At 40.0% G+C, this 12,162-nt stretch overlaps 1 long non-coding RNA gene across 1 annotated transcript in view; it reads left to right on the top strand.

Annotated features, from left to right (window-relative positions):
• LOC117152605 overlaps window positions 1–11,518 on the top strand; it is a 12,659-nt gene extending 1,141 nt beyond the window's left edge. Inside the window, exons 2-3 of the long non-coding RNA XR_004463003.1 lie at window positions 197–198; window positions 11,508–11,518. This is a non-coding gene — a long non-coding RNA (uncharacterized LOC117152605). The remainder of the gene's footprint in view (window positions 1–196; window positions 199–11,507) is intronic.
• Window positions 11,519–12,162: the final 644 nt, after the last annotated feature.

Here is a 12,162-nt window from a genome sequence, read left to right as displayed (position 1 = left end):
TTACGACCGCGTTAATGCCCCGAGCTGTCGGCGTCCTGTTGGTACCGATCCGCCACAGTATTATCCGTATTAATTGGTTGTGTGCTGCAGTTAATTCATCTGCGGTTAGATGGGCAGCTCGGTTTTGTTTATGTCTCTATCGAAGATACCAAGCGACGACTCTTATTAATTTTGTCCAGGAAGAATATCTGTTGAGGAGTGTATTGTCGATGATGTTCGTGATTAGACAGATCCAGATCGGCCAGTTTTCCTCTTGCTGCTTAGGTCACTCGGGTCCGTTTTTTCAGATAGTCGGGCATAGGAATTCTTTGGGAGTCTGACCTCGGGAGATTAGATCCGCTGGGTTGTCGCCGGTGGGCACATGACGCCAGTCGGCGATATTGGTTTTCGTTTGTATCTCGGCTACGCGGTTCGCCACAAAGGTTTTTAACGTGTGTGAAGATAAGACAACTGCACTCCATCCCTCTCTGCGGGACAGCCAACGGTCTACGTACCGTCATTCCGATCCTCAATAAATCTAAGGACCCATCATAAACCGTCAACATTTAACTGCATTGTGCCAACATATGTTTCTCAGTCAATATGTTTGCCCGGAAGGATTTTAATCCTAGAAATATTTTCGGTTCACGGCAGTTATTAAAAAGGTCCTTGGGTTTATTAAGCGCTCTTAAAAACACGGAGAAAGCGGGTAGTCTCCTATTGGGAAAACCCGAATATTTGTCTAACAAAACAGACTGGTTTTTCCCATGAACAAGGTCACCCACGGGCCACATTGGTAGGAGGATTCCTCCTCATACCTTCAGGCATTAACGTAGGTCATAACCAATCGACATCGCGGATCGTTACCCTCACCTTTCCTATTGAAAAGTGTGAACAACGAACCCGCGTTCCTCGTGTAAATGGCACACCCACACCGAGTTTTCTTCCGTAATAACATAGGAGCGACAAGTTTTACATCGAGTTTTACGTCGAGTTTTACATCGAGTTTTACATCGAGTTTTACATCGAGTTTTACATCGAGTTTTACATCGAGTTTTACATCGAGTTTACATCGAGTCTAGATCGAGACTATATCCAGTCTTAAACACTTGCACCCTCTAGATTTGTTCTCGGAACTACAGAACAGTCACTTACATCCAGTCTATATCATCAGGAGGGTCAACTCTACTTCTTCTCCTTGCGCTCTAGTCTATATTCAGTCAAATCTCAGTCAAAGTCAAGAACCAGTCATAATTCATAGATACTCGGTATATACTAACTTGTTAATTTGTAACTAACATCTTAAATCGACGGTTCCCCATAAGGGTGACTTTGTTTTGTCCGGAGTTTACCTATCGATATGTTTCGTGCATCAAGGCGATGCCCGTGTTCCGAGGCACAACAACAACATGAGTCGCTCTCGATCCGCCATGTCCTATGACTTATGTGCCGCTACATCACCCCCCTACCAGTGATAACGTTATTATTAGGTCGTATTCGTAAAAACATTATTTACACTATTCTCTTGGTCGTCGCAATTTTAAAAGTTGAACATTTATACAATATATACAATGTATTCTGTGTCCGACAATTTACGGTTCTTACTCGAAACCTGCCTAAAACCAATCGGGAAAACGGACTCTTCGCCCAGACCGCGTAACGTACTTATTCCTGGTATTTTCTTCCGCGATTCGATTGTTCTTTTTTGCATCCCTTTCGTCGGGGGCGTTCGCTTGTCCTACCGGAATCACTACGTTACGAGATTCGGCGGTTTTTTCCTCTAAGTCGTCCGGTACTATAAACGCGGGTTTTAATCGGTCTATAGACACGTCGCGATTACTTATTTTAATAATATAATTTCTTGTCATCCCTTTTTACAACTATTAAGGAAATTCGAGGATTTGGAAATACAAATAATTGACTATATTTCACACACAACAGCTATACATCTATATTACACTCTGAAGAACGTCTTGCACTCACGCTTGTCGCCAACCGACTATCCTATTCTTCTAACATCTGGCAACAGTCTTTTTTCTCAACTAAGACCTGGACGCCCTCTGACCCTTACACACACACTCTCATGTACAGTGTAAATGTATCACTTCCCTAACACGCCTCCTTACATTTATACTGTACACTTAATTTTATTTACATACTTGTCGAATTAACAAAATATTTAACAGTTCTTCAAACGGACAAACGGTTTTTGTCCTAACAGTCCTTAAATCAAACATAAAAATTAACCAATTAACAGCAGCGTCCATTTCCCTCACTTTTCGAACGAAGGATTTCCTCGACAAATCTGATGATCTCGCATTCTTAGACACACCCCATCATAACTTTCCTCTACAGCATCATCGTGACGGAAAGACATTCACGTACGATCTCATCGGCGAGTTACACAGCGTCTTTACGATCAGTGAATACTCTATGCTTTAACAAAGAGTTAGTTGAGTAATATTTGTAATGTGGACAAGTAAGTCAAGTACGACTTGGACTTTGGAAGAATGCACATTTGCTATTCCGTTGACAGTGGATTCGTTATTGAACCTAAGGTCATTGGCATTAGCATCTCGAATATCTAATTACCACGGTTACTTGTCAAATTCTGTAATAATCATAATTGTATTAGTAAATATTTTCTCTAGTGCATAACGACAATATCTAATTCAAATGGACGCCCAAACGCCCCTAACCCCAATGAGAACTCGACATATATATAGCAAGGACAGATTACCCGACGATATCGTAATCGTTGAACGACAGGTCGACTCGGCAGACCTTTCCGAATCGCGTTTACAATCTCTGCGCAACGAAGCTGACATTTCGTAGGCATCGGCAGAGATGACCGCGACCACAACGATGTCATAAACGTGGTCGTTTGGCGCACCAGGAGTACAACGCTAATGCTAAGCGCATTAAATGTGTCGTTGTCGTTGTCGTTGTCGTTGTCGTTGTCGTTGTCGTTGTCGTTGTCGTTGTCGTTGTCGTTGTCGTTGTCGTTGTCGTTGTCGTTGTCGTTGTCGTTGTCGTTGTCGTTGTCGTTGTCGTTGTCGTTGTCGTTGTCGTTGTCGTTGTCGTTGTCGTTGTCGTTGTCGTTGTCGTTGTCGTTGTCGTTGTCGTTGTCGTTGTCGTTGTCGTTGTCGTTGTCGTTGTCGTTGTCGTTGTCGTTGTCGTTGTCGTTGTCGTTGTCGTTGTCGTTGTCGTTGTCGTTGTCGTTGTCGTTGTCGTTGTCGTTGTCGTTGTCGTTGTCGTTGTCGTTGTCGTTGTCGTTGTCGTTGTCGTTGTCGTTGTCGTTGTCGTTGTCGTTGTCGTTGTCGTTGTCGTTGTCGTTGTCGTTGTCGTTGTCGTTGTCGTTGTCGTTGTCGTTGTCGTTGTCGTTGTCGTTGTCGTTGTCGTTGTCGTTGTCGTTGTCGTTGTCGTTGTCGTTGTCGTTGTCGTTGTCGTTGTCGTTGTCGTTGTCGTTGTCGTTGTCGTTGTCGTTGTCGTTGTCGTTGTCGTTGTCGTTGTCGTTGTCGTTGTCGTTGTCGTTGTCGTTGTCGTTGTCGTTGTCGTTGTCGTTGTCGTTGTCGTTGTCGTTGTCGTTGTCGTTGTCGTTGTCGTTGTCGTTGTCGTTGTCGTTGTCGTTGTCGTTGTCGTTGTCGTTGTCGTTGTCGTTGTCGTTGTCGTTGTCGTTGTCGTTGTCGTTGTCGTTGTCGTTGTCGTTGTCGTTGTCGTTGTCGTTGTCGTTGTCGTTGTCGTTGTCGTTGTCGTTGTCGTTGTCGTTGTCGTTGTCGTTGTCGTTGTACCTTGCACTTTGTCGCGAGTTCAATAGCACGAACAATCGATGAACGTAATAACCAAGTATCTTTCTCCCGACCTAACCGTACTTCCTATTCCAACGAAGAACGACTATCGCGTATCGGCTAAGTTTCAAATACTCGGATTCTTAATGCTTGATGAATTGTTCCGCGCGATAAGCGTATTTGCTAAATCAATTAAATCGACGTTGACACAAATTCGATCGTAGCACGTAGGATATCGATCATCGATGGCTAGAAATGTCTCGAAATATCGACGGGTGCCTGGGCTGACGCTGTTTAACCATCAATCCGCAGGATTTACGTCGGTTTTTAACGGATCTATTCTTCTAGCTGTCCATTCGCGGTAAAATGTTTCAGTTTCGCCTACTTCGACGTATTAGGCGCATTGCGAGTAACGATACTTCTCGATACGTTGCAAAATACTTTATTAACGTGCTGCACGTCTGTTTCAACGTCAGTTTCTCCGTGTTTGCAACGAGCGATGAAACGGTTTCATTCTTGCATCGCCAACACTTCGATCGCTCCATTCGTTCCGCATTATCCTTCGTTGTCAGTCAGTCAACCGATGCCGTTCCGGACGGAACCACACACATTTCGCTACTCCAATCGACTCTCCATGTCGATCGAGACTTTCCGCGAACTAATTCTTTCTTTATTCTTACCCATCTTCTTCTTCCGGAGGATTTATCGTTTTGAAACAGTTTATAGGTAGTTTTGTGAATTCCGAAAACCTTGCCTTTTGGCAATCTGTGAACGTTGGCAGGTTTTCCGACAGGTATATACGAACAGTTTTGGAATTTTCCTGATTCTTTTTTGAAAATAATAAGAGATTGTCTTTTTCTTTAAAGTTTCATTTTCCCGCATGCTATGATAATGGGAAGGCTGCATCGAAGAAGACATAAATAATTTCTGTAGTAAATTTATTATCTAAACATCGATCTAAAGCTGGACCTTTATAAAAATTTAATCTTTCCGCTTTGAAGCGATCAGAGCGGCACTTTGTCGGTTATAAGCGACGTAATTATTGGAATTATTGAAATACGCGTATGATGGAAATATTGGGTCCGAGGAATGTTTCGTTTCGTTTAGAAATTCAGTAAAACAGATTGGAAAGCGCTGAAAATCCAACTGAATCGGGATTATTTACAGAGTATCGATGAAATACCTTCGAACAACGTCGGCAACGTTTACGGGCTACTAACCATGCATTTGAACGACAAACGTTAAGCGCTTGAATTCCGTTTTTTAAAGATAATACTAGCGACATCGCCAATTTTATTCCGATCACGATCGATTTTAATCGCGATTTGATTAAAGTTTAGATGAAATATAAGAAAATGGAAATTAATTTCAACGATCGGAGAGTGAAATTCTCTTTTTTCATACATTGTCCATCTTTTAAGAATATTTTATTCGTTGCACAGTTTTAATATATTCCGAACTTGGGTCTCTCAAGATACCAGCGCGGTTAATTTGCCAAAATTCGTTTCTTTCTTTTCCTCGAGTTACCTGGCATCGTCCGTTGTGATCATTAACCAGGGACTTACAGTTTTGCTGGATTGCAGTTTTAAATCTTAGACCTGCTAGCACAGGCGTTAGTGTTTAAAACAAGTGTCTGCTTGTTTCTTTTAAGTTCGACGAATGGAATTTGTTAGAATTTAATCTTGAAGTTAAGATTAATAATCTGTGGAAGACACAATGTTTATGTTGAAATAATATTATGTGATATTTATTAAACAAAATTACAGAACCAAATGTATTTAAAATATAAGTGAGTGTTATGAATTGTTGACAGTTCGCCAGTTACTCTCAGACTGACTGTACGTGGTGACCCATGGTCCCTTAAAAGATTTTCAACCCCACTCTCTATACAGTAGTGAGTATGACCTGTGTAAGTGCCCTGTTCAAATGTCTATGTAGGCGTCTGTGTGGCGTCACGTGCCACGGAACCTTCCAACGGCTTTGCGATACAAAGCGCTACGCCGTCAAAGCGCAATACCGACGTGCCTAATGTGCTGTCACGTAAAATTGATACTTGGTTTGTAAGAGAAAAAAAAGGCGGAGTCGTAACTCAACTATTAATTTTCTTTCATAAAACTTTATTATAAATTTTAGCACTTATAAGAACAGCACTGAACCGGAGAAAAGGGGTTGTACGAGAACAGCGACTAGAAAAAGAACAAGAACTGCTTGGGTGATTTCGGGAGGAATATTTATATAAGTTTAGTGGCTGGAGTGGGAGGAAGACTTTTGTCGTATCATATTTGGATGTTACTCTGGACTTTGGTTATGTTTGGAGTGACTGGATGTTACCCTGGCGGTGACTCATGATAAGGCAGTTAGGATTAACTATCTTATCGGAGTCAAATTTACCCTATGACAGTGCCATCGATATCCTTACGTTTCTTCCGCCAAATTCTCGGAAGAGCACACACGCGCTAGCCGTCCCGGTACATCTAACGAACGCACGCTAATGGGGATATCGATGGGTTATAAAGGGAAGTATCCGTTCAATCAATCACCTCATCTGTATAAGATTAATATCGTTTTATTCCAACAGAATTTTTATATATCTTTATATATCCCTACGGAATGAAACAATCAAAACGAACGATGTTCTTCCATCATCTAAAATGCTATAATTATTAAGTTCAAAGTTCTTGTATGAAAACTTGAACGTTGAACTGAAAGAAGTGCATGATATTCATTGCTAACTTTAACAGAACTTTAAACTTCAAACGTTCGTTCCAGGAATTCCTAAGAATATGTGGCGGCACTTGACAGTAAACTTCCCAACAGTTTGCGTCGCGTGACGCACGACACAAAGACCCTATACCTGCGGACAAGATGATTGCCAGATGTCGATACATTCGTACCGAATATTTCCAGCTAGCCTAAGGAACGCTATAAATCTTAGGATTTATTTTAGCTAAGGTCCTCCAAAGAGACAAACAGTCTTTGTTTATCAGTCTCGAAGTCGACCACCTATCACGGGGACACACGAGAAATCTGCTATCTCTCACGTACGATGCTTCCCGCTAGCAACACCCTCTCAAGGGCAGCTAGCATCCTTTTCCAACGACCAACACGAATTAGCCAATAAACATTAACGTACATTTCCCTCACTTTCCGAACCAAAGCTTTTCTCAACGAATCCGATGCCTTCGCATCCTTAGACACATCCCAACGCAGTCTTTCTCCGCAGCAGCATCGCGACAAAAAAGTCAGTCTATTACCGCGAGTCAACATATCACGATCGTTATACTTACACGGTCCGAGCCAAATAATTATCTAAGCTCTCGACATCTCGCGCAATCATTGTCCGCACTCGCAGCGCATCTCGAATCGTAACTATCCAAGCTCTATCTTATAACCGCGCATTCGCGAACCGAATATAATCGCGAATCCTGCGTCAACTGTGCTCGTTGACATTAGAGTGAATAAACATTTATCGTTCAATAAATCTGAGTTTTCCTTCCGACCCTATCACGACATTCCACCTCAAATAAATAAATTAAAGTGATAAAAAAGGTTTGAGTTTAAACTGTCACGTCCCGCGCCCGCACCATCTGTAGCGCGAACTTAAAATTGGTCATTTCTTTCGATTCAGGGTAATTTAAAACGTTTATTTGAAACCGTGTTTACAGTATTTGAAGTGAAAGGCAGTTAAAGACTCTAAAAACTACTCTATCTTGCGATAAATTTATCTATGTTTTTATAATTACCTAACTATGTTTTTATAACGATATTAAGACAGTTTAAAACTGTAAAGAAAGCAGGCAGTTTGAACAAACGTTGGGGACCTTCCCAAACATTTGCAAAAGAAAGACCCCGACGTTTTTTCATCTCCGACAGATATAAATAAATGTAGTTACTCATAGAAGTCAATATTAATTAATTACCGTTCGTCAACCAAATAATTACCATTCATCTACCGAAGAGTTAGTTATCATTTTGTCAATCGAAGAATCACCATTTTGTCAAACGAAGAATTTTATATCCGTCTAACTAAATAGAACGTGACGTAAACATTTCCTAATACGAAAGATTAACTAAAACGAGAAACATCCTTCCGACAAAATATACAACACGATTATTATATTTGAAAAGAAGAAACTAAACAACGTAAAGTTTCGAAGAGTTCAATAACAACGGATACAATGAGAAAGTTGGACGAAGATCAGACGTGTCAACGAGGAAGGAGGAATGTCGTGCAATAAACCCGTCGCCAAAAAGATCATTCGTGGCTAGGAGATTGTAGCGCAATAAAACGAAGAAGGAAGTTAAAAAGTTCTTACGCGAAATTATATTGAATCTCTGGAAGAGAGGTCAGCGAACGCTGGCACGTGTAACAACGTAACAAGCGTTGTAGGTGTCACGTCGAAGACACAAGAAATCACGAAACCGATAGATCGCCGGTGATCTTGTCACGTAAACCTGAGGGTTGGGTGATAAAATAACTATAGCTGAGTCGTAACACAACTATTAATTTTGTTTTAATTGAACTTTATTACAAATTCAACAATCAAACTGGAATACAAACTGAATTAACATAAATTACAATTCACTTCATCCACGTTATGTAAAACTTAGTTACAACGATACGTTAAGTACGCGACTGTTATAAGGATAGAGACCGGTAAAGATATGTTGACTATTCTAAGGATACAGAATAAGTGAAGTTTTACTGACGATACTGTGTCTGAGGAAAGCTAGGGGTGGGCGCGTCTAAGGGCACGGGACTATCGGATTTGTTGATGACAATTTTGGTTAAGGAAGTGAGGGCAGTAGACACCGTCTACGATTGGATAATAAGACGGTTGGTGGACCAGGAAGTGTTGTAGCCGCCCTCGTGAGAAAGTTGCTAACGGAACATACCAGACGTGAGGAAAAACTAACTTTCCGTGTTAACCCATAGTAAACAATAAACGTAAAAGGAAACCTAAGACAAGAGATACTCGCTTGGTCCGACTATGAACTATGAACCATGAAAATTTCAAGACCCCCGGTGGGTACTCAGGACTATTGAGGGTACGCGCCAAGGATGTGATGACATCTGGGCGCCATCCTGTCCGCAGTGTGTGCCCTGGTCTCTGATGTGAATTAACGTTACAATCTCCTTGCGTCGCAGTTCGAACGTTTCACGAATAAGGTGAAGAAATTGAACTTCGTATAAGATAATGGAAATTTTATTATATAAATCCAACATAGTGGCGGTTCAAAGTGTTACAACAGAATAAAAGTGTTGAGCGCTAATTTAGGAGGGTTTTTATATTGAGGTTTTAGTCCCTTTGGAGGGGTTATCGTCGGATGTGTATCAGAGGCGGCTATTCAGTTACTGTTTTGTTATTATTTCGATTGCTGTGGCATGCAGGATGTTTCGTCTACTTGATCACTGTTTCTGAGCGGGTGGCCTTTCTTGAGCGTGTGACATAGGCACACGCGCGACTTTGATGATCGATGAGTCGATTAAGATTTGCAACCCATTATACACGGAGATGCTTAATTTCGATTCGGCGGGCGCGTGCGCTTGCCCTTGTACAGTATGAACAAGTAGAGCGCTATTAGAAAACATTCTTATCATAACGCGAATTATGCTGGCATCGTTTCTCTCTTCTTCCCTTGCTGCTTCTTCGATATTTAAGTATTTTTTGTTAGCCGAGCCAATCTGATATTCATTTAGTAACCTTGACAGATTTTTCGATTTTAGCGTGTATTGGGATTTGAAACAACAGATTTTAGAGTTTCAATCTATTACGAAGTAACATTTCCAGGCTGAAATTATTTACGGAATAATGGGACGACTTGGGAACTAAGATTAGAAATCTATTTCAAACTGCGCATACGCTTTTAAAATATTCAAATAAAAGTAAATGTCCATTTTCGTAACTGTAGCTGCACATGAGTAGAGGACAAGTCAAATCATGTTGTTGTTTTGCCTCGGAGTATCAAGATCGTTAGGACACATGTAATGTAAGAATAAATAGACTCCGAGCAAAACAATGTCGCCGCGACGCGCAACCGTCGAACAAAGACGAATTTGAATTTTCCGACTCCCCCCGACCAGTGTAAATAAATCGACGCAACCGAAAAGAGTTGAGTATCTACGACTATCTTTCTGTTTCGACGAGCTATCTAAGTGTCATCACGAGTTATCTACCGAGTTATCGACGTGTATGTAGAGAGCATTTATTGAGTATTAATTAACAATTTTACTTCACGATTTATACTCTGTACGAGCGACTCAACAAATATAGTCTTTATATCTATTTATTATTTGTAAATATATTCGACGGTTACGACAACAAGCAATAACATCTAATAAATCTCACGATCAAACATCCTATACATATCAGTCCTCTATAAGACAGTGCAGAAAAGTCGGATACCTTCTTCATATTTCAAAGCAAATATCGATAAATATGCAGTTAATAAATTCTATTCCTAGTCTTACTTCCGTTACTTACTTCCGTCCTTACTTCCGCAGCCTAAGAACGAAAATGTCGAATTTAGTAAAAATCGATTATTTCGTGTCCAAGAAATATGTTTACGCGTTCTACACGAATTCTATTTAAAGATATCAAAAGATCACGGCGTGACGTAGGGGAGAATGTAAATTAGTAAGCTAATTAGTAAGCTGTCATTTGTGTGGATTATTATTTCAGTAAAAATATCAAAGAGGACTCGTATATTGTACTTGGAGATATGAGTGGATCTGTCGAAGTCATGTCTTTTAGCCCAATAGAGGAAGAACCATTTAAACAAGAACCTAAACGAGATAGTTTATTTATTCGCTATGAATCTGTTCTCAAGGTAAATAATTTATCTTCAGAAACTTGTGTCCTCGCATATGTTAAGTATGCGCAAGAACCAAAACTCACACAAAATCACAGTCTACTCGATGATCGATATCATCAAATATTTTTGGCATTTCGAAAGAAATTCTCGGTCAAACGTCTTCAAGTTCTCATACGTGATATACATGTAAAAGATATCCTAGGACAGATAGATGTATCTCTGGTTCTGTAGTATTCTATATAAACTTCTGCTTCCTACATAAACATGTCTTAATACGTTGTAACATACATTATGGGGTGAACTGAAAGGATTGAAAATTGCAGAATTTAAGAATGTATATACGGATTGGATGAAACAAGTAACCTATTATGGAAGTTTAAGAGCTTTCATGTTCAGCAGTAGATGTTGTGACTGTTCTTTATTATTTAGTGATCTTACAGGAGCAAGGATTTAATACAAATTCAAAGTTAACATGGGAATATCTTGCTTCACCTTTTGCGATGGCATTTTAGCATAAACTTTTCCTCGCTTATTGACGTATATGTATGTTGTAAGTACATCGTACCTTTTAAAAATATATCTACTTAGAGGGTCAGTTATTAATAACCAGTAGACCAGATTGCATAGTGCGGGTTTGGAATCCTTTCGTGACTAGAAGAGCAAATAGTACATTCCAAGGTCATCGTGCACCTATTTGTGGCTTAGTTGTACAAGATGCTGGTAAACGCTCTTTCGAAAGATAGATGTATCAAAGTGTGGGATGTATTAACTCAATTTTGTATTCAGGTTTTAATAATAAGATATCTCATTAGAAGATACTTTTCTCAAGTAATATTTCACCTAAAGAAATAAAAAAGCATTAATTAAAAATAGCAGTATAAGATCTATGTATAATTAGAATTTAAGTCAAGTTATTTTATACAGACATACAATTGGGTGAACAGCGAATTGGGTGAACATACATCAATGGCAGTGGCGTACAATACATTGAATTGTAAAATGATCATTGCTAGCTCAATGATCGCAGCGATTCTTTGCGATCCTGAAGTCAACAAAGAAATATCTGATGGTTTTACACATACAAAATCTATCGGCCGCGTTTTATATAACCATCTCTACAAAGTGGTAATTTGTACGCTTTGTATAATTTTTATTTTCTACATCTAAAGAAATGAAACTATTCTACGAAATCTTATAAAAACTTAGGTAATTATGACAGGATTAGATTCTTGTATAATGCCAACGCCCATGCCGCACTGAGTGCACTCGTTCCCGTAGCTCCGCTCCCCAGCGGCTTAAACCCAAAAATTGTATTAAACTCGGCAACTTAAATTGTATTAAAATTGTATTAAAATTGTATTGTGTAACTCGGCGGTAAGAACAGAGCATCGCTCGCAGCATTCAAGATTTCCAAACATATCCTACCGCCACGTATAGGCAATAGGAAGCTACGTCTGTATATCCATTATTAAACTATGTCTTGTTCCTTGACAATGTTTCAAATCAACCAAAAAGTTTAAGAGAAAACAGTGCTTGCCCTCCTTATAAATGAAATATCATAATGGAACTTTCGGGCAGC

Source organism: Bombus impatiens, unplaced genomic scaffold (genome assembly GCF_000188095.3).
Source record: "Bombus impatiens unplaced genomic scaffold, BIMP_2.2 scf_0086, whole genome shotgun sequence".
Lineage (NCBI taxonomy): Eukaryota > Metazoa > Arthropoda > Insecta > Hymenoptera > Apidae > Bombus > Bombus impatiens.
The sequence above is the reverse complement of the archived record's forward strand: the minus strand, read 5'-3'. Positions and strand labels throughout refer to the sequence as shown.